The sequence below is a fragment of the Tursiops truncatus genome, chromosome 15, assembly GCF_011762595.2.
Source record: "Tursiops truncatus isolate mTurTru1 chromosome 15, mTurTru1.mat.Y, whole genome shotgun sequence".
Classification (NCBI taxonomy): Eukaryota; Metazoa; Chordata; class Mammalia; order Artiodactyla; family Delphinidae; genus Tursiops; species Tursiops truncatus.
Window position 1 is genome coordinate 25,251,466 of NC_047048.1, and position 21,499 is coordinate 25,272,964.

Consider the following 21,499-nt stretch of genomic DNA (forward strand, 5'->3'; position numbering starts at 1 on the left):
AAAATTAGAGTCTTAGGGAAACCGGACGTTAATATATATATACACATATATATTAACATAACTTACAAGCATTTCGTTGCAGAGAAGTATGATCTGGTGGTTAATTTTAAAACTTTTCACATATTATATCAGTATTAGAATAGAAGTCTGTGGGAGAAATAGAATGGAAATACAAGTTCAAGGAGAAAAAAACGGTAAAATTAAACTTCCAGTTGTTAAAAGCCTGTTCTTTTTTTTTTCCCTACAAGATTTTCCATTTATTTCCATGATGGTGTGTGATTATGTTCATGGATTTTTAAAAATAAATGATGATAGGTATATTTAAAAGTATGAAGTAAAATTACATTCTAAAATATCAATATTTATAATAACTAGGAAATTAAGACTGCAACTATTTAAACTTACAATAAACAAATTTTAGGGACTTCCTGGTTGGGCAGTGGTTAAAAATCCACCTGCCAATGCAGGGGACACGGGTTCAAGCCCTGGTCCGGGAATATCGCACATGCCGCAGAGCAACTAAGCCTGCGCGCCACAACTACTGAGGCTCGTGTGCGTAGAGCCCGTGCTCCACCACAAGAGAAGCCACCGCAATGAGAAGCCCATGCACCGCAATGAAGAGTAGCCCCCACTCGCCACAACTAGAGAAAGCCCGTGCACAGCAATGAAGACCCCACACAGCCATAAATAAATAAATTTATTAAAAAAAATTTTAGATGTCAAGTTAAAAATATGCAAGGCGTACAGAGTTCTTAGAAATTATTTAAGAAGAAACACAAGTAAAATACTTGAAGATCACTAAACAAGACCTTTTGTCCATCTCCTGAGCAGAAACCATGTGCAGGCAAAATGCTCAAGATCAAGACTGACAGGTCCCTGCTCTCATGAGATATCATAGTAATAAACAAATATAAACAAAGGAAGAAAAACAGCCAGTTTCAGGAGTTGATACTTTGAAGAGTACAATAAATATAATAGACTGTTCCTTGGATAAGGATGAGGGTGGGAGTGGGGGGAGAGGGGAAGTTGGGTTGGTCAGGGTCTCACAAAGGAAGTGACATTTGAACTGAGACCTGAAGTGAGGATGTCAGCAACCAGAAAACCCAGGAAAGAGAGATTCAGGCTGAGGAAACAGCAAGCAAAGGTCCTGTGGCAGAAACAAGCTTGGTGTGTTCCAGGAACAGAAAGAAGATGCTGTGGCTGGAGCATGGTGAGCCAGGGGGAGTGCAGGATATGTAGGCTGGGGTGTTGTAGGCCATGCTGTGGAGTCTGAATTTTATCCTGAAGACAATAGGAACCCTTTAGAACAGAGTTTCTCAACTTCTGAGTTTCTCAATGTCCTATTGACATTTGGTCCAGGTAATTCTTTGTTGTGGGGCTGTCCTGAGCATCGTAGGATGTTTGACTGCATCCCTGTCCACTACGCATTAGATGCCAGTAGCCCCCTCATCCCAAAACCCATTGTGACAACCAAAAATGTCTCCAGACGTTGCCAAATATCCTTTGTGGGAGGATACGTCCCTATAATGGGAGGCTACACACCCACCAGAAACGGTTATGCTGGTCTATAGCTGATGAACAGGAAAACACTCATGACCCCAGTAAGTCATGACAAATTAAACACATTTTCTCCCTGCTCCCTCCCATAACCTCCCTGAAATGACCACTGAGGAATAAGGAAGGTTAAACTAATGAGGAAAAGGAGAATAGGAGAGGAAACAACATTAGATGAAGAATGTTGACAAAATTTCAGAAGATAGAAAACAGGTGGGAAGTGAATTAGCCAAACACAGAGACGGAGGCCAAGAACTAAGCTAATCCCCAGTGGACAAACCAGAGGAATCTGAGAAACTGAAAATGCCCATCATATATGGAGGCTGGGGTGAGTTGGGACCAAAAGCTGAAGAACTGTGTGGAAGTCAGTATAAGGAGAGGGTGGATTCTTCCACCCTATAGAGGAGGTGACTCTATCTTTCCCAGCCACAGCATAAGACAGGAAGTTTTAGAGAGTCTAGATTTGGGAAGGGGCAGAGTAGAGGATGGAGTGAGTCATGAAACTGAAAACAGGAGGATGAAGTGAGAGGGTGTCTAGAAATGGTGAGATTTCCAAGCTCCCAACCCCACTTGGCTCCCACAATGATGACAGTCAGGCTTAGACCTCTGAAATAATCAACACAGGCTCAGTTATGCTGCAGTAACAAAAATCCCTAAATCTCAGTAGTTTAAAACAATGTTAGTGTATTGTTTGCTCAAGTTTTATGTTCTTGTGGGTTGTCTTCACTCAGTTTCTTGGAGAAGCCATGATCTGAAGGTGGATAATCACCACACCAAAGGGAAAAGAGAGGTTCAGAGTCCTGCTTAGAGTGATACGTCAATTTTTTTTTGGATGAAATTCATATAACATAAAAGTCACCATTTCAAAATGAAAAATTCACTGGTATTTAGTACATTCTCAATGTTGTGTAACCACCAACTCTATTTAGCTTCAAGTCGTTATCATCATCCCAAAAGGAAACCCATACACATAAGCAATTGCTTCCCAGGCCCCTCTCCGCCCCCCGTCTCTGCAAGCATTCATCTGAATTCTGTCCCTAGGGATTGACTATTCTGGATTATTCTGTATGCAGGTAATCCTCATTATATGTGGATTCCATATTTCTGTCTTACTACATTAACTTTAACTTATTTGTAATTTCAAAATCAAGAGACTTCCCTGGTGGTCCAGTGGGTAAGACTCCGTGCTCCCAATGCAGGGGGCCCAGGTTCCATCCCTGGTTGAAAAACTAGATCCTGCATGCCGTAAATGAGTCTGCATGCCTCAACTAAGAAGTCCACATGCTGCAACTAAGAAGTCCGCATGCTGCAACAAAGATCCCATGAGCCACAACTAAGACCCGGCACAGCCAAAATAAATAAATACGTAAAAATAAATCCTAAAAAAAAATTGATAGTTGTGGACTTTCCTGGTCATTGGTGGAGCAGCAACAAATTTGACTTGCTCTACATGCATGTTCCCAGCTGAGGATGAAGGAGGCAACACCCTTCTTATTTCAGCTCTCATACTCTAAACAAGTGTTCATGGTATATTTTGTGCCACATTTTGCATTTTCGTGCCTTTTGTTTGTGATTTCGCTGTTTAAAATAGTCCCAGGTATAGTGCTGAAGTGCTGGCTAGTGTTCCAAGAAACTACATGTGTTAGGTAAGCTTTGTTCATGCATGAGTTTTAGTGCTGTTGGCCGTGAGTTCAATGTTAATGAACCAACAATATGTATTAAATAAGAATTAAAAAAATTTTTTTTTATTTTTGGCTGCGCCGCACGGCTTGCAGGATCTTAGTTCCCCGACCAGGGATTGAACCTGAGCTCTCGGCCATGAAAGCACGGAGTCCTAACTTGGACTGCCAGGGAATTCCCTAAATAAGATTTCTTTCAACAGAAGCACATATAAATCAAGATTATGTGTTGATTGGTTCATGAAAATGTTGTGAACAGAGGTTCACAGGAACTGTATTTCCCTAGAAGAAGCGATTCCGTATTCAATAACTAAGTGTTCCCAGAGACGCTGTAGAACATATCTACCATGAATAATGAAAATCGTCAAATGGAATTTGTAAACGGAATCATACATTATGTGACCTTTTGTCTGGCTTCTTTCACTTAGCATAATATTTTTGAGGTTCATCCACATTGTAGCAAGTACCTGCATTTCATTCCTTTCAATGTATGGATATACCACACATTGTTTAGCCATTCATCAGTTGAACATTTGGACCGTTTCCATCTTTTGCCTACTGTGAACAGTGATGCTGTCAATATATGTGTACACACATTTTACCAGCCAAAGACTCCAGTCATCTGAGAAAAGCTTTTATTATGAAAGACAACTCCAAAACAAGCAGGAAAATGGGATTTGGAGAAACAGTGACAATGAGAGGAATGAAGTAAACTTCTAAAAATCTGCCATAAACATCTTAGAGAGATAATAGATGATATAGCATTCCTGGAACCGAACAGGCTATCTTTTTTTTTAATTAAAATGTATTTATTTATTTTTCTTTCTAGTGTTAAGATGTAATTGATATACAGCACTGTATAAATTTAAGTTGTAAAGAACAAGATATCTTTTTTTTTTTTTTTTTTTTTTTGTACGCGGGCCTCTCACTGTTGTGGCCTCTCCTGTTGCGGAGCACAGGCTCTGGACGCGCAGGCTCAGCGGCCATGGCTCACTGGCCCGTGTCCCCTGCATCGGCAGGTGGACTCTCAACCACTGCACCACGAGGGAAGTCCCAAGAACAAGATATCTTTTAAAAGGAATATTCAGGGAACAACAACAACAACAAGCTCTTGGAAATCAAGAAACTAAGAAGTAAAAAATATTCAATGAAACAAGAGGAAGAAAAAAATTGAAGAAGTCTTCCAGAGAGAAGAGGAAATAAAGAACATTAGAAGACCACAACGGAAGATCCAATATCCAAATAATAAGAATTTGAGAAAAATAAACCTGGAAAAATAAAGGAGAGAAAATTATCAAGAAATAATAATTAAAAAAAAAACTTTTCTGAACTGACAGAAGTGATAATTTTTTAGAGTGGTATACTGGAGTATTTAAGGTGAAATGTCATGATCTCTGTAACTTACTTTAAAATATTTCAGCAAATCACAATGTGATACCACATTATACACACCAGAATGACTGTAATAAAAAGGACAACGTCAGAAACAGATATGGGTTGTAGTTTGCCTTCCTTCTTTCCAATTCATGTCTAGCTTCTGCCCACCCCGCAACTGCTGGCCTTGCTGATCTCCAGCAACTTTAGGCCCATTGAATTCCCCACCAGCGTCCATAGTTTTATAAGACTTAATCTCAATAATAAATCCCTTATTATGAGTTGTAAGGACTCATACTGGTTCTGCTTCCCTGTTCAAACCCTAACTGATGTAAGTATGGCACTAATTATGTGAGGAAAGGTGGCTGCTTATGCATAGATGCTACGGCAAGCACAGTCTCTGAAAGGCCTCACCAGCTATTAGTAACAGGACGTATTTGGAGGGAGGGGTTTGGAGGTCCAGTGGTAGGGAGAATTTTCACTTATTTGGTTTTTTGCAATTTTTTGTTTACCTTGTGATTGTATACATTTTAAAAACACATGCTAATGGTAAAATATAACATGTATCCAGAAAAAGTGCTGTAGGTAGAGTATGCAGTGGTATCTCATTGTGGTTTCAATTTGCATTTCCCTGATTACAAATGAAGCTGAGTACTTTTTTTTTCATTAGCCATATCGATTTCTTCCTTTTTGCAAGGGCTTCTTAAAGTCTTTTGCCATTTTTCTATCAACTGTCTTTTTCTTAATGATTTCAGGGAGCTCTATTTAGTCTAGGTATAAATGCTTTGCCATTTACATATATTTCAAATATCTTCTACTAGTCCATGGATTTTTTTGACCCTCTTTTGAAGAGGTTTCTTTTGAAGAAATGTGTATTTCCTCTTGGTACAGCCTGAGTGTTTGTGTCCCCCCACCCCCCTCAAATCCATGTTGAAATTCAAATCCCCAATGTGATAGTATTAGGAGGTGGGGTCTTTGAGAGATGATGAGGTCATGAGGATGGAGTTCTCATGAATGAGATTAATGCCTTTATAAAAGAGACCCCAAAACAAAAACAAAACAAACAAAAAGATTAGCTTTGGGACTTCCCTGGCAGTCCAGTGGCTAAGACTCTGTGCTTCCACTGCAGACGGTGCAGGTTCGATCCCTGGTCGGGGAACTAAGATCCCACATGCCGCGTGGCACGGCCAAAACAAAAAACAAAACAAAACAAAAGATTAAAAGAGAACCCAGAGAGCTCCTTTGCCCCTTCCACCATGTAAGGACGCGGCGAGAAGGCACCAGCTATCAACCAGGAAGAGGACCCTCACCAGAAGGTGACCGTGCTGGCACCTTGATCTTGAACTTCCCAGCCTCCTGCACTGTGAGAAATCAATTTCTGTTGTTTAGCAGACCAGGGATCGAACCCAGTCTGTGGTATTTTGTTATAGAAGTCTGAGCAGATAAGACACCTCTTTTCTCAACATAAATGCCATAGACTCTGGATCTTTTTTACCAACTCTCTCACGAGACTCTTGCGGGCAAGGTGAGAAGGCACAGGCTGTGTTACTTGTGTTCAGAAGCTGGGTCTGCAAAGCCCACAGGCACCGATAAAGAGGTCTTTGGGAAACGTTCTCAGTGTCACACTCTGTTCTCTGCACAGTCCTTTTTAAATTTGTGATCATCATTTATTAAGTTACAAAGATCCAGGCCCTGTGGTAAGAACTTTATATACTTGGCCTATTTTCTCTTTTTCACTCCCCCAGTTACCAGAGCCCATGTATCCATCAGTTACACAAGGCACAGTCTAAGGCCACGGTACGTTGAAGTCCCCAGGAAAATGTTTTAATTCTTTTGGAATCAGAAGAAAAATAAATAAATATAACCCTGCCTTTATTATATTTGTCTTTATACCAACACCATCATAAAATATAATTTTAGATTTGTGTGTGTGTGTGTGTGTGTGTGTGTGTGTGTGTGCGTGTGTATGTGTGTGTGTGTAAGAATGTGTCCCAGCCAGCAACCTTATAAGGTGGGCACTATTGTTATATAATTTATTCAAGGGAAGAAACTAAAGTCTGAAAAGTGACTTAGCCAAGGTCAGACAGCTGGAAAGTGTGGGAACAGGGACTTGAACTTAAGCCTGGGGAACCCTAAAGCTTTTACGCTTGGCCACTAACCTAAAGGGTCCCCAGGTCAACACTGTCATATCCAGGGGGTGTATCTGGCTGGAGCTGGGGAGGTTTACCCTGGAAGAAGTCTTAGAGGAGATTTGATACAGTCTTCAAATATTTTAAGAGCTGTCACATGGAAAAAGGATTAGCCCAGTTTTTTGTGGCTCCTGAGAATGGAGCCGGGATAGGTGGGGTGGGGTTATAGGAAAGCAGATTTTGACCCAGTCACCTGTCAGTAGCAATTTATCCTGAAAACCATACGAAGGAAGTTTGACCTCTGTCCCTGACAAGGAAAGAATTAAGAACAAAGCTGTGTTGGAGAGGATTACTGCCTTGGGAAGGGAGTTGGAGGAGAACGAGATGAATCTTTACGTCCCTTTAACATTAAGATTCTACACTTGCAGATATTAGAGGTTCAGCAAGTGTAGATGAGTCGGGATCCTCCCCACCCCCACCCCAATTTCACCAATCCTTAGCGAGCCTTCTCATGCACTCCTAGTGGGAGTCTAACTGGAAACAGTCTTTTTGGAAGAGCTATTGGCAGTATCTACTGAGACTTTCCATAACTTTTGACTTAGCACTTCTATATGGAAGAATCTCTACTATGATATAAATGCACAAATGTGCAAAGATATTTGCCCAAGGATGTTTACTGCAGTGTGTTTATAATAGCAGAAGGTTTACAACAGCCAAGTGTTCATCAGAAGGGGACGGGTTAAATGAATGATGAAACTAATACAACATTGTAAATTATTGTCAATTAATTATGGACCATTATTTGACATTGTAATTATTGTCAACTATACTTCAATATAAAACTAAACAATATTTTTGAAAAGGAAAATAAATGAATGATGATAAACGATTCATAGATCATACATGGTATTAACGATCCAGGCTCTGTTGTAGGCCCTAGGGATGCCCAAATGAGCCTAAGTGGCAAAGACCCCCCCAGCCCCACCCTGTGGTTGTCCCCCTTGTGGAGTATGGGAGGAAAATCAGACAATAAACCTGTTTAATAAGTAAATCAAACTGCACATTAGAAGGTGGTGAGGGTCGTACTGAGAACGCAGGGATGCGGAGTGGAGGTGGGGGCGGGTTGCAGTTTTCGGTAGGGTGTCCCGGGTAGACCTCACTGAGAAGGGAACATTAGAGAAAGGCTCGAAGCTGGATGGGACACCCGCCACTCTGAGGAGTCACTGGGAGAACACCTTTGAAGGGCCTGGCATCCAGCAGGCTCTGAAGGACAGTAGCTGTTGTTTATTTCAGTCCCCAGGAATTAGAAAGAGCCCCCAAAATGCTTATCTAAGGAAGATGCCTAAAAGTTTGCAAATGAAGAGTGGAAGGGCTTGGACTCTGGTGACTGTTTTTTACCTGCCTCCCCAGAAAGCAGTTGAAACATCTCATGCCAGGGAAGGTTCTTGCCTGTGTGTCTTGTTTGCCCACCTGCCTTTGTAGCAATCCATCTGCCCATTGTATTTCTTTCTATCAGTTTCACTGGGTGGAGGAGGCTCCCCAGCTCCCTTGTCCTTGATAAAGCCCCGGAGGGCCCCCATTAGGCAATGAGGAAGCTCTTGGTGTGGTAAGGTCTCTCCCTAGACAGGAGGTTACTCAGCAGCAGCCCCTTAAACGGTAGGAGTCAGTCCCTATCAGTGCATTTATTTTGAGTCTTGGCAACAGACAGATGGGAAGTACCAAAGGGATCTATGGGTTTTTTTCCCTGACTCCAAGCAGGCTTTTATCTAGCACCTTCTAAAAATGGCTCTGGTCTCTTTAGGGTAACAGGTTATGGGGTCTGCTCTGGTTTAGATGTTACCTGAAGTAGGGAAAGGGGCTCCTTCAAGGGGAGAAGAGACAAGAGATTTCTATACAAAGCTGGAAATAAGTATCCCACGAGATGAATAAAGTCCTAATGGGGGGATAAGGAAAGGCTTCCCTGGCACCAAGGACACTGCTGGTGGGACAGGAGGAGACACAATTGGGGTTTTGACACAGGGAAATGGGGATGGTGTCCCAGGCAGAGAGCACAGCAAAGAAAAACACACAGAAGCAGCTAACAATGGAGCATATTCAAGCTGTTCTAAGTAGAACCTTTTGTCAGGAGCATAGTGATAAAGAAAATAATAAATAATAGTAATAACCAACATTCATTGTATACTCACTATGTGCCTGGCAGCATTCGAAACACTACATCCTCTCTCTAACCCCCACAACACTCCTAGAAGACAATATATTAACAGCCCAACTCTATAGGTGAGGAAACAGAGACAAAGATTGGTTGATAATTTGCCCATTTGTGGCTGAGGGGTTTATAACACAGCACCACCACCAATAATAATAACCACAATTATTAGCTGCCATGGATTGATCGCCAAGCCCTTTCCCGAGTGTTGGCCATACCTCCTCCTCTGATCCGACCCTCACTGTCCAGTGAGGTGCCCAGCTCAAAACCATGGAGCTGGTTAAGGGTAGAGCCAAGATGAAAATCCAGAACTGACTTCCAAGTCCTGGTTCTTAACCACTCCATTGAATGACAATTTCCTTAACTCACAAGCAACAGAAGAAGATGTGTTTTGTGTAAATTCATCTAGCAACTGGAATTTGGAGGAGAAGGAGGCAAAAAGCCTTCCTATCATAGAGGAGTAGTTAACCTGTTTGCCCAACAGAATCATTGGGAGAAGTGTATTATACCCTTCAGATTCTGGCTATAAATGCCAGCTCTGTTTCTTACCAGCTGTGCATCCTGGGCAACCTCTCTGTAACCCAGTTTTCTCATGTACAAACTAGAGATGATAATACTTATTATTTAGAGTTACTATGAAGATTAAATGAGTATATTCATGTGAAATGTTTACATCTGTATACAATAAGCATTTACTGTTCGGTAATAATGATGGCAGTAATGGGCAGCCAGGTTTGGGAACCACTGAGTTTAGAGCCTAAAGAAATAATGTAAACTAGCACTTCCCAAATTGTATAGCTGTCCTCTGATGTGGGAGATAAGAATTTTCTTATCATATGGATTTATGGACATATGGACTATTTATGAAACATATGGACTATTTATGAAACAATGAGATGTTTTTATTCTTAGGAAATACAAAGTGAAGTATTTATGTATGTATGCAACTTATTCTCAAATGTTTCAGCAATAATTATATATAGATACAGATAGATATAATTATATATGTTATTACTGCTGAACCATATACTATCTATATATATAGATAGTATATATATTGAGGATATATGTGTATATATATATGTACATATATATAAATAATCCTCTCTCTCATAGATAGATAGAGATATAGGTTTAGAGATAGGTATAGATATAGATATGAGAGAGAAAGAGGGAAAGAAAGAGAGAAAGGGAGGAGAGAATGTAAGAAAATGTTAACAATTAATATATCCAGGTAACAAATATTGGGAAGTTCATTGTGCTATTCTTGAGATTTTTTCCATAAATTGAATTATTTTGCAAAATAAAAAGAAAAGAATATCTATTCTTTAAAAATCACATTGGCTCATTCAAGGCTCTGAGAAGTTCTGTGATAAATAAATTTGTGTCCCCCCAATGCTCCCTGAATGTGTTTAACCTGAAAAGCTGTTTCTTCCTTGTTACTTGTAATTCCAGACAACACTTTGGGCATAGTCTCGGATGATACATGTGGGAATGAAAGAGAGAAAGGCTATAAAAGACGCGACAGAAGTACAAACCACAGGACTAGGCACACTGAGTCATGAATTTGGGTTTTGGTTTCTGGGGGGGGCGGTGATCGAGCTGTAGATAATTCAGCTCCTCTGCTGGTTGAGTAGGGGCAGGTGGAGAAGACATTAAGTTTTACTTTAGATGCCCTTAGGACATGCAAGTAGAGGCTCTGAGCAGACAGCTGTAAACATGGTGTGGAAATGGAGAGAGAAGTCAGCTTTCATTCTGAGAATTTGATAGAGTAAACAGTAGAAGTCAAGTAAATGGCTGAGACCACTGAAAGATAGAGGGATAGTGGATATTCGTCATTTTTTCCTACTCAGCATCCATTCCCCCTGCTTCAACGGCATCTTAGTTTTCTTTTGCTGAGCTACCTACTCCTCACTGAGAACATTCTTGATGAGACTGTCAGTCAAAATGCCTTCCCTCTCTGGCCAAGGAATGGGCATGTGAACCAACCTGGCCAATTAGATTCTTTCTTCTGGAAATTTGAATACTGACCAAAGTGACATCACAACCAAAAATGTTTGGAACCAATTCATTCCAACATCATTGCCCTGGAAAGACTGTACATACACGTTACTTATGTATCATCTTGCCAAAAATGTTTAACCTGGATCCAATTATGAGGGAACAATGAGACAAATATCAAATAGGACATTCTATTAGACATCTGACGTTGGCTCTCCTAAAAAGCCAATATCATTAAAAAAAAAGAAAAAGGTGGAGGAATCATTCTGGACTGAAAGATATTAAAAAGATATAACAATTATGGGCTTCCCTGGTGGTGCAGTGGTTGAGAGTCCGCCTGCCGACGCAGGGGACACGGGTTCGTGCTCCGGTCTGGGAAGATCCCACATGCCGCGGAGCGGCTGGGCCCGTGAGCCATGGCCGCTGAGCCTGCGCGTGTGGAGCCTGTGCTCCGCAACGGGAGAGGCCACAACAGTGAGAGGCCCGCGTACCGCAAAAAAAAAAAAAAAAAGATATAACAACTAAATATAGCACATAGTCTTGATTGAATCCTGAACTGAGAAACAAAACAAAAGCCAACTATATACATTTTTTAAAAAAACAGAATATCTAAACAAAGACTTTAAGTCAACTATTCTATTTATTTATTTTATTTTTGGCTGTGTTGGGTCTTTGTTGCTCCGCGCGGGCTTTCTCTAGTTGCAGCGAGCAGGGGCTACTCTTCGCTGCGGTGCACGGGCTTCTCATTGTGGTAGCTTCTCTTGTTGTGGAGCACCGGCTCTGGGTGCGTGGGCTTCAGTAGTTGTGGCACGTATGCTCAGTAGTTGTGGCTTGCAGGCTCTAGAGTGCAGGCTCAGTAATTGTGGCACACGGGCTTAGTTGCTCTGCAGCATGTGGGATCTTCCCGGACCAGGGCTCGAACCCATGTGCCCTGCATTGGCAGGCGGATTCCTAACCACTGTGCCACCAGGGAAGTCCCAAGTCAACTATTTTAGATATACTCAAAGGGACTTCAAAAACTGGGAGAGATCATTGCTGGTAGACCTGACACGCAATAAATGCTGCAAGGAGTTCTTCAGGCTGAAATAAAAGGACACTAGACAGTAATTCAAATCTACATGGAAAAATAAATAACACTGGTAAAGGTAACTACATAGATAAATATGAAAGTCAGTATTAATGTATTTTGGGCTTGTTACTCTTCATTTTTGCTATGTGATTTAAAAGACAATAACATAAAACAATAATTACAAATCTATATTCATGGGCACACGGTGAAAAAGATGTAATTTGTGCCAATAACAACACAGAGGGAAGAATGGAGCTATGTAGCAGTAAAAATTTTGTATAATATTAAAGCTAAGTTGGTATTAATTCTAACTAGATTGTTATAAATTAAGCATTAATTATAATTCCCAGGGAACCACTAAGAAAATAACTGAAAAATATGCAGTAAAAGAGAAGTAATACCAATCCCCTTAAACCTTTAAAAAAATAGGAGAGGGTAATACTTCCTAATTCCTTCTATGAAGCCAGCGTTACCCTGATACCACAGCCAGACAAAGACATCACAAGAAAACTACAGCTCAATGTCTCTTATGGATATAGAGGCAAAAATCCTCATCAAAATACTAGCGACTCCAACAGCATATACATGGATTCTACATAATGATCAAATGAGATTTATCCCAGGAATGCAAAGGTGATTCCACATTTTAAAAAATCAATCAATGTCATACACCAAATTAATAAAACAAAAGGGGGAATGGAAACCACATGAACATCTTAATTGATGGAGAAAAAAGCATTTGATAAACTCTAACACCCTTTTATGCTAAAAGTACTCCAACAACTGGGACTTTTTCAACATGATAAGGGGCATATATAAGAAACCCATATCACAAACAATGATGAAAGACTTAAAGCTTTCCCCCTAAGGTCAGGAACAAGACAAGGATGTCACTTTTGCTACCTTTATTCAACATTGTATCAATATTTGAATGTTTTTAAATATAGGTTTCATTATTATTCAGGCATGGTGAGGCCAACAGATTAGGAGATGACGGCCTTTGAAAGACAGTTTATTATACCTTCAGATCCCAAGGAAAGGGAGCATGCCACATTGTGGCAGGGGTCACAAAGGGAAACACAAGAACTGGTCAGCCGGTAGAGGCATAAGGAGGAAATGTGGACAAGAGCCTTCATTGGAGTTTCAAAGGGAAGGAATGGGAAAGGTAGAGTAGGCAGTTTAGGATTGGCTAGTTTGAATAATTTCAGTGGGCTCTGGGGTATAGGGGCTGTCACTAGTTGTCTCATTCCTGGCCCTAATAATTACAAAGCATTGCTGAAAGAAATTAAAGAAGACCTAAATAAATAGAAAGACATTGTGTTTCTATGGATTGGAAGACTTAATATTGTTAAGATGGCAATATTGCACAAAAACAATCTATAGATTTAATGCCATCCCCGTAAAAATCCCAATGTCCTTTTTTGTAGGCATGGAAAAGCCATACCTAAAACTTATATGGTATTGCAAGGGCAAGGGACCATGAAAAGCCAGAATGATCTGGGAAAAGAACAAAGTTGGAAGATGCATGCTTCGTGATTTTAAAACTTACTGGAAATTCCCTGGTGGTCCAGTGGTTAGGACTCAGCACTTTCACTGCCAGGGCTCGGGTTCAATCCCTGGTCGGGGAACTAAGATCTTGCAAGCTGCGTGACATGGCCAAATTTAAAAAAAAAAAAATTTTTTTTTAATTACTAAAAGCTACGATAACCACAGATTGTGGTACTGGCATAAGGATAGACATATAGATCAATGAAATTGATTGAATCAATGAAATTGAAATTAAATATGAGTTGAGAGTCTGGAAATAAACTCATACATCTATGGTCAGTTGATTAGGGAAACATTTCTTCAACAGCTGGTCCTGGAACAAGTGGATATTCACATGCAAAAGAAGGAAGTTGGACCTTGAAGTTACATCATACACAAAAATTAACTCAAAGTGGACCAACAGTTGGTGGGAATGTAAAGTTAGTGCAGCCACTATGGAAAACTAAAAGTAGAGTTGCCATATGATCCAGCAATTCCCACTCCTGGGCATATATCTGGAGAAAACCATAATTTGAAAAGAAAATGCACCCTAGTGTTCACTATTTGCAATAGCCAAGATATGGAAACAACCTAAATGTCCACTGACAGATGAATGGATAAAGAAAATGTGGTACATATGTACAATGGACTACTACTCAGTCATAAAAAGAATGAAATGATGCCGTTTGCAGCAACATGAATGGACCTAGAGATTATCATGCTAAGGGAAGTAAGTCAGAAAAGAAAGACAAATACCATATGATATCATTTATATGTGGAATCTAAAATATGATACAAATGCACTTATTTATAAAACAGAAAGAGGGAATTCCCTGGTGGTCCAGTGGTTGAGACTCAGCATTGCCACTGCTATGGCCAGGGTTTGATCCCTGGTCAGGGAACTAAGATCCCACAAGCCGTGTGGCACAGCCGAAAAAAAAAGAAAAAACAGAATCAGACACATAGACATAGAAAACAAATTTATGTTTACCAAAAGGGAAAGGGAGTGGGGGAGGGATAAATCAGGAGTTTGGGATTAGCAGATACAAACTACTGTATATAAAATAGATAAACAAGGTCCTACTGTAAAGCACAGGGAACTACATATTCTGTAATAAACCATAATGGAAACTAATATGAAAAAGAATATATATGTACATATATGTGTGTGTGTGTGTGTATGTGAAAAAAGTGGATCAACAAACCAAATATAAGAGTGAAAACTATAAAATACTTACAAGAAAACCTAGAGGCAAATCTTAATGATCTTGGATTTGACAATGGTTTCTTAAATATGACACCAAAGGCAGAAGCAGCAACAACAACAAAAATAGGTGAATTAGACTTCATGAAAAGTAAAAACATTTGTACATCAAAGGATACTATCAAAAGAGTGAGAAGACAACCCACAGAATGGGAGAAAATATTTGCAAATCCCATATTTGACAAGGCTCTAGTATCTAGAATATGTTAAAAAAAACTTTTACAACTCAACAACAAAAAAGCAAAGAACTCAATTCAAAAATGAGCCAAGGTAGAGACACAGATGTAGAGAACAAACGTATGGACACCAAGCGGGGAAAGCGGCCGGTGGTGGGGTGGTGGTGGTGTGATGAATTGGGAGATTGGGATTGACATATACACACTAATATGCATAAAATGGATAACTAATAAGAACCTGCTGTATAAAAAAATAAATAAAATAAAATTCAAAAAACAAAAATGAGCCAAGTGTTTAAATAGACATTTCTCCAAAGAAGATATTCAAATGGCTAACGAGCACATGAAAAGAGGCTTACCATCATTAATCACCAGGAAAATGCAAATAAAAATTGTAATGAAATGTCTCCTCATAGACACTGGGATGACTATAATAAAAAACGAATGGAAAATAACATCCTCTTTGACAAGGATGTGAAATTGGAACACATATACATTGTTGATGGAAATGTATAATGCAGTCTCTATGGAAAACAGTTTGACAGGGAACCCCCTGGAAGTTCAGTGATTAGGACTCTGCGTTCTCACTACCCAGGGCCTGGGTTCAATCCCTGGTCAGGGAACTAGAATTCCACAAGCAGCGCAGCACAGTCAGTCAATCAATCAGTCAATCAATAAAACTGTTTAACAGTTCCTCAAAAAGGGAACCAGAGAATTACCATATGGCCCAACAATCCCATGACTCCATATTTGCCTGAGAATTGAAAACAGGTGTTTTAACATTAACTTGTACACAAATGTTCACAGTAGCATTATTCATAATAGTCCAAAAGTGGAAATGACCCAAATGTTTACCAACTGATGACTGGGTAAATCATATTTTGTCTATCCATATAACAGAATATTATTCAGCCATAAAAAGGAATTAAATACTGATACATGCTACAACTTGGATGAACCTTGAAACCAAGCTTTTTGAAAGAACCCAGGTATAAAAGGCCACATATTGTATGAATCCATTTACATACACGAAATGTCCAGAATAAGTAAATCCATGGAGATAGAAAGTAGATTAGTGGTTGTCAGGGCCTGAGGTTCTGGGAGAAGGGGGGAATGGGGAGTGACAGCTTAATGGGTACAATGAAAATTCTCTGGAGTGGATAGTGGTGATGATTGTACAACACTGTGATTGTGCTAAAAGCCACTGATTTGTACACTTTGAAATCGTGATTTTTTAAGTTATGTGAATTTTACCTCAATAAATTAAAAAATGATTAGAAAGTGTGATCCAGTTCAGACTAATGGAATATAAGGAGAGCTTTGCTAAGTGTTTCTGGGAAAGTTCTTCCCAGTTTGCTGGGAGACATTCTGGAAGTTGTTCTCTTTTCTCCTCTGATCATTGTAATGCTTGAACGTGATACCCAGAACAGCTTGGGTCATCTCAACAACACTTAAAAAATGATGCCCATCTATGGAGGAGGGGATGTGAAGGTTACTTGCATGCTATTTTGCACTGTGCTCTGACTAAATGCTTCCCACTGGATAGGTAGTTGGGGGCTGAATTTCAGCCTCTGTTCTTCTTGGTATGTGGTTGAGTCTTCCCATGGAAAGAGATAATTTTTTCTAAAAGTTGTTCTTCCATAGGGCCCTTTTCTCTAATTTGCTTAAGGCCTCCATGTATACTAGTGGCAGCCCTGGGGCAATCATGGGAATATAAGGAAAAGGAGCCAGGGCCACAGGCATAGTAGCTTTTAAAACTGCCAATGTCTGGATATTCAGTTATGTTTAACATTAAATTTTCTTACCAATAAGACAGCTTGATTTGCATTAAAAAATAGTCTCATCTGTACCCCAATGTTCATTGCAGCAGTATTTACAATAGCCAAGACATGGAAGCAACCTGAATGTCCATCGACAGATGAATGGATAAAGAAGATATGGGATATATACACAATGGAATATTACTCAGCCATAAAAAGAATGAAATAATGCCATTTGCAGCAACATGGATGGACCTAGAGATTATCACACTAAGTGAAGTAAGCCAGAGAGAAGACAAATATCATATGATATCGCTTATATGTGGAATCCAAAAAAAAAAACAAGATACAAATGAACTTATATACAAAACAGACCCAAAGACATAGAAAACAAATTTATGGTTAAAGGGGAAAGTGGGGGAAGAATAAATCAGGAGTTTGGGATTAACATATATACATTACTATATTTAAATCGATAACCAACAAGGACCTACTGTATAGCACAAGGAACTATATGCAACATTTTGTAATAACCTATAAGCGAAAAGAATCTGAAAAAGAATAGATATATTGTATATGTATAACAGAATCACTGTGCTGTATACCTGAAACTAACACAACATTGTAAATCAACTATACTTCAATTTTAAAAAGTCTCATCAATCAGGAGGGTTTTTTGTTTTGTTTTAGTGGAGGAGGTAAGGAGGGAGTAAAAATAAATCAGACAGATAGCTGCTGATTTGACATGTTCCTCTAGCATACTCTAAAAGAACCTGCCCAAATATGCCCAAGATCCATCTGTCCCCTGAAAAGGACTGAGGGAGATCTTTAATCTAGACAAATCCTCCAGGGGCATAATATTTGGACATTTTAAACTGTCCCATAAACTGTCATGTATTTTCTATTTGATTAATCATTGACCAACAAGACAATTGGCTTTATTACATATTATTTTTATTCAAGAAGCAAAATTTATAAATGTTATGTACAAATGTTCTTAAATGTTCTATAGAATTTGTTTGAATCTCAAACAAATTTAACTTGACATTTAGACTGAGAAGCAATAAAAAAATTTATTGATCACAAACACACAAAAAAAATTCAGGAAGAGGCCAAATGAAGTGCTGGAACAATTCAGGAAGGATAAGCATCAGGATAACCAAAATCCTAACGGTGAATTTAAACAGGACTCTTGGTTGCAAGTGACGAAAATTAAAATCAGCTTAAACCAAAATTTATCGACTCATGTACCTAAAATGGCAAGTGGTAAATTTCGCTTTAATCATGGTCCAGGAGCTCCACAGTCTCTATCACTTGGTACTGCTTTTCTCTTTGTTCCCGTTGAAAATTAATAAAGGAAACCTCACTAAAGTTAGAGCCAGGACGGGCCAGCAGAGGAAAGTCTCATACATTAACACTCATCATCATTTGCAGGCACTGACCTTCATTTGCATGCACTGACCTTCACTTCCACGCCACACAGGGAAAAGGGAAAATTGCACTCCCAAATAGGAAGCGCAACTACCTTACTAGCCCAAAGGAAGAATTTCTCCTCCCTCAGCAACTGCCCAGCCAATGGGAAACATTGCAGCTCAGCCAATGAGAAGCCATCGCCACCTACTTTCCTCCAATGAACTTTCATTTAGAACAGCACCGCCCAACTCCCCACCCCTCCTTTTTCCTATAAAAGCAGTCTCCCTTTGTTTTCCGGACGTGCCTGTGGTTTGCCATAGATTGCACGTCTTGAGTTGCAGTTCTTCGCTTTTCCCAAATAAACACATTTTGCTGGTAAAACTGGCTGATTTTAGGTTAACAGTGTCATTCTCAGTCAGGTTCTTCTCACTCAGAGTCAAAGATGACACCCAGCACTTCCAACTATATCCTGCCTGGCAACCCCCAGAGAAAGAGTGCATCCCTTGTCCAGTAGCTGCAGGGGTGTCTTGGGTTTGAGGCTCATTGGCCTTGCTTGGGTCATGTGTCCATTCCTGAACCAATCACTGAAGCTGATGGGAGTGTGTGGAATGTCCTAAATGGTGAGAACTGGGTCTATGTCCACTCTTGCAGCCCCACTGAAAGGGGCCGGTGGGGGAGTAACTGTCCCCAAGTGGTACTCTAGGGTGCTGTCTATTCTGGAAGAATTGACAAGAGAACCTGAGCAGAAACAAGACATTTAAAGCACATGACAGAAAAAGTCCTCCACCGTCAGCCCCTTCACATTCACTTTGTGTCTCTCCTCTCTGCTCCTGTTACTTGGACCTGCTTTCACTTCCTCAAATGTGCTCATTGCTCCACCTCAGGGCCTTTCTAAATGCTGTTCCACGTTCCTGGAATGCTCTTCCACCACAGTGCCTAGTTAACACCTACTTATCTTTCAGCTTTCAGGTCAAACGTCACACGTCCTCAGGGAAGCTGTGGCAGTTATTATCCAAATATGGCCACAGTTATATCTCCCATGGTACACTCTTCTTACAAGGTGTTTTGACACTCTGCCCATTGAGAAGTGTGGTCTGTGTTCCTTTCCCTTGAATCCAGGTGAGCTTGAGACAAACATCAAAGTGACACTATGTGACTTTCAAATCTAGGTCATAAAATGTGAAAAGCTTCTGCCTGATTCTCTTAGGATGTTCACTCTTAGAACCCAGCCACCATGCCATTAGGAAGCCCAAGTAGCCCACAAAAGGGCCCCGATGGAGAGGAGCTAGGATCCCTAACCCAAATCCCTGACTGAATTCCCAGCTGTCAACCAGCACCAACTTACAGGCCAGGTGAGTGAGCCATCTTTGAGAGAAGCCTCCAGAACCTTGATAACGTCAAGTGACAGAAGCCGGACACAGAAGGCCACGTTTTGTATGCCTCCACTTATGTGAAATGTCCAGATTATGAATATCTACAGAGACAGTAATAAAAGAAATTTTCACATATTGAGATATAGGGAAGTCATTCTGGCTTATACATGAGTTAACTTGAATTTTATGCTAACTAAAATAGCCTGTTTGTGGCCCAGCAAACATACATTGTACATCTGCTTTAATTATCAGAGAAAAGGACACATTGACCAAAAGAAAAAATGTCCATGTTAAAAATAAAGATTAAATGCTTCTCTTCCTGGATGCCAATGCTGGTCCTCCTTTGATGATAAGACTCCCTTCCCAGGTGCCAAGGTCATGCTGACTTGCGGTATACATGCTGACCTGTGTGTTTTCTTTTTTTCCCTTGAAATGTATCCCTGACTTATTTAATGTTCTTTGTTCTGACAAGATATAAAACTGTGCTGGAAACCATGCTTCTCTGGAGCAGTTTCTCAAATTAACGTAAATTAATTTACTCTCCAATCCCAGTCAAGTTGCCCCAGATGACACCAAGTGGAGCCCAGACTTGCTGTCCAGGTTGAATTCTGCCCAAATTGCAGATTTGTGGGCAACATACATGACTGTTGTTGGTTTAAGTCACTAGGTTTTAGGATAGTTTGTTACAGAGCTTCTGAGCCAGAACCTTTCCCTAACCACCTCTCCATTCCAGGGCAGGTCTCCTGTTGTCTCTGTATTTTTTTTTTATTGTAGTACCTATTCAGTTTGTAATTAAATATTTGATTAATTGCTGTCTTCCCCATTGGCCAGTGTGCTCTGTCACTGTGTGTAGCAAGGGCCAGTTCCCAAAGGTGTGTGTACACGTGGTGTTTGAAAACTACGTGGCAGATATCGAGGTGGATGGAGAACAGGCAGAATTGGCTTTGTGGAACACAGGTGGGCAGGAAGAGATCACCTGAGGTCCCTTGCCTATCTGGATGCTGATGTTATACTGATGTGTTTCTCCACTGAGAGCCCTGATAAAGGGACATTTATCAGGAAACATCAGACATTCATCAGAAAACATCCCAGAAAAATGGACTCCAGTAGTCATTTCTGTCCCATTATCCTGCTTGGGAGAAGAAGGATCTTTGGAAGGATGAGAGCAGAAGGTGGGAGCTAACCAAGATAAGGCAGGAGCCAGGAAAACTAGAGGAGGACAGAAATATGGCAAACAGAATTGGAGCTTTGGGGTAGATGGGGTGTGCATCAAAGCCCAAAGATGAAGTGAGAGAGGTTTTTGAAATGGGCATGAGAGCAGCTCTGCAAGCCAGATATAGGAAGGAAAAATCTGGGTGCTTCATCTTGGGAAACTGTGCTGCAAAGCACAGCCCTCATGTGGTAAATTTCGAAGAGCTATTTATTAATCTTAGTGGCTGATTAGTGGCCTTTTTCATTTATCTATAATTTATCTAAGATTACATATCAGAAGTCATCTTGCTATCAGTGTTTAGAAGTCAACCATGATTATCAATGATGCCCAAACCATCTGGCCTGCCAGGGTTCCTCTGACATAGCTCTAACAGCCCTCTGCTCTCCCATCTGACACACCAGGCACTAATTCAAGTTATAACTGTGGTGCTCCAAGGACAATGGTACTTCAAGGACAAAGGACAACCCTGCCTGAAAAAGTGTCAGCATTACACCCCCTACCGGACTCTTACTCGCCCTCTCCACCATGTTGTGATGGTTATGAAATTCCTGAGCCCACCTGGGCGATGCCCACCTGGGCAGCGGGACCTGTCCCAAATAAGGAAAGGCATCTGCCCTGTCCCACTCCCACCCTATAGAAGGAAAGTATATGTCCCTCGACCAATCAGTAAACGAAATTTTCACCTCGGACCATTCCTTTGTTTTCTGGCCATAAAAACTGATCAATAGCACATGTTCCGGCTTGAGTCTCCCAGACTACTA

At 40.4% G+C, this 21,499-nt stretch overlaps 1 pseudogene; it reads left to right on the forward strand.

The window, feature by feature from the left end:
- Window positions 1–20,965, forward strand: part of LOC101318652 (transforming protein RhoA pseudogene) — a 29,904-nt pseudogene extending 8,939 nt beyond the window's left edge.
- Window positions 20,966–21,499: the final 534 nt, after the last annotated feature.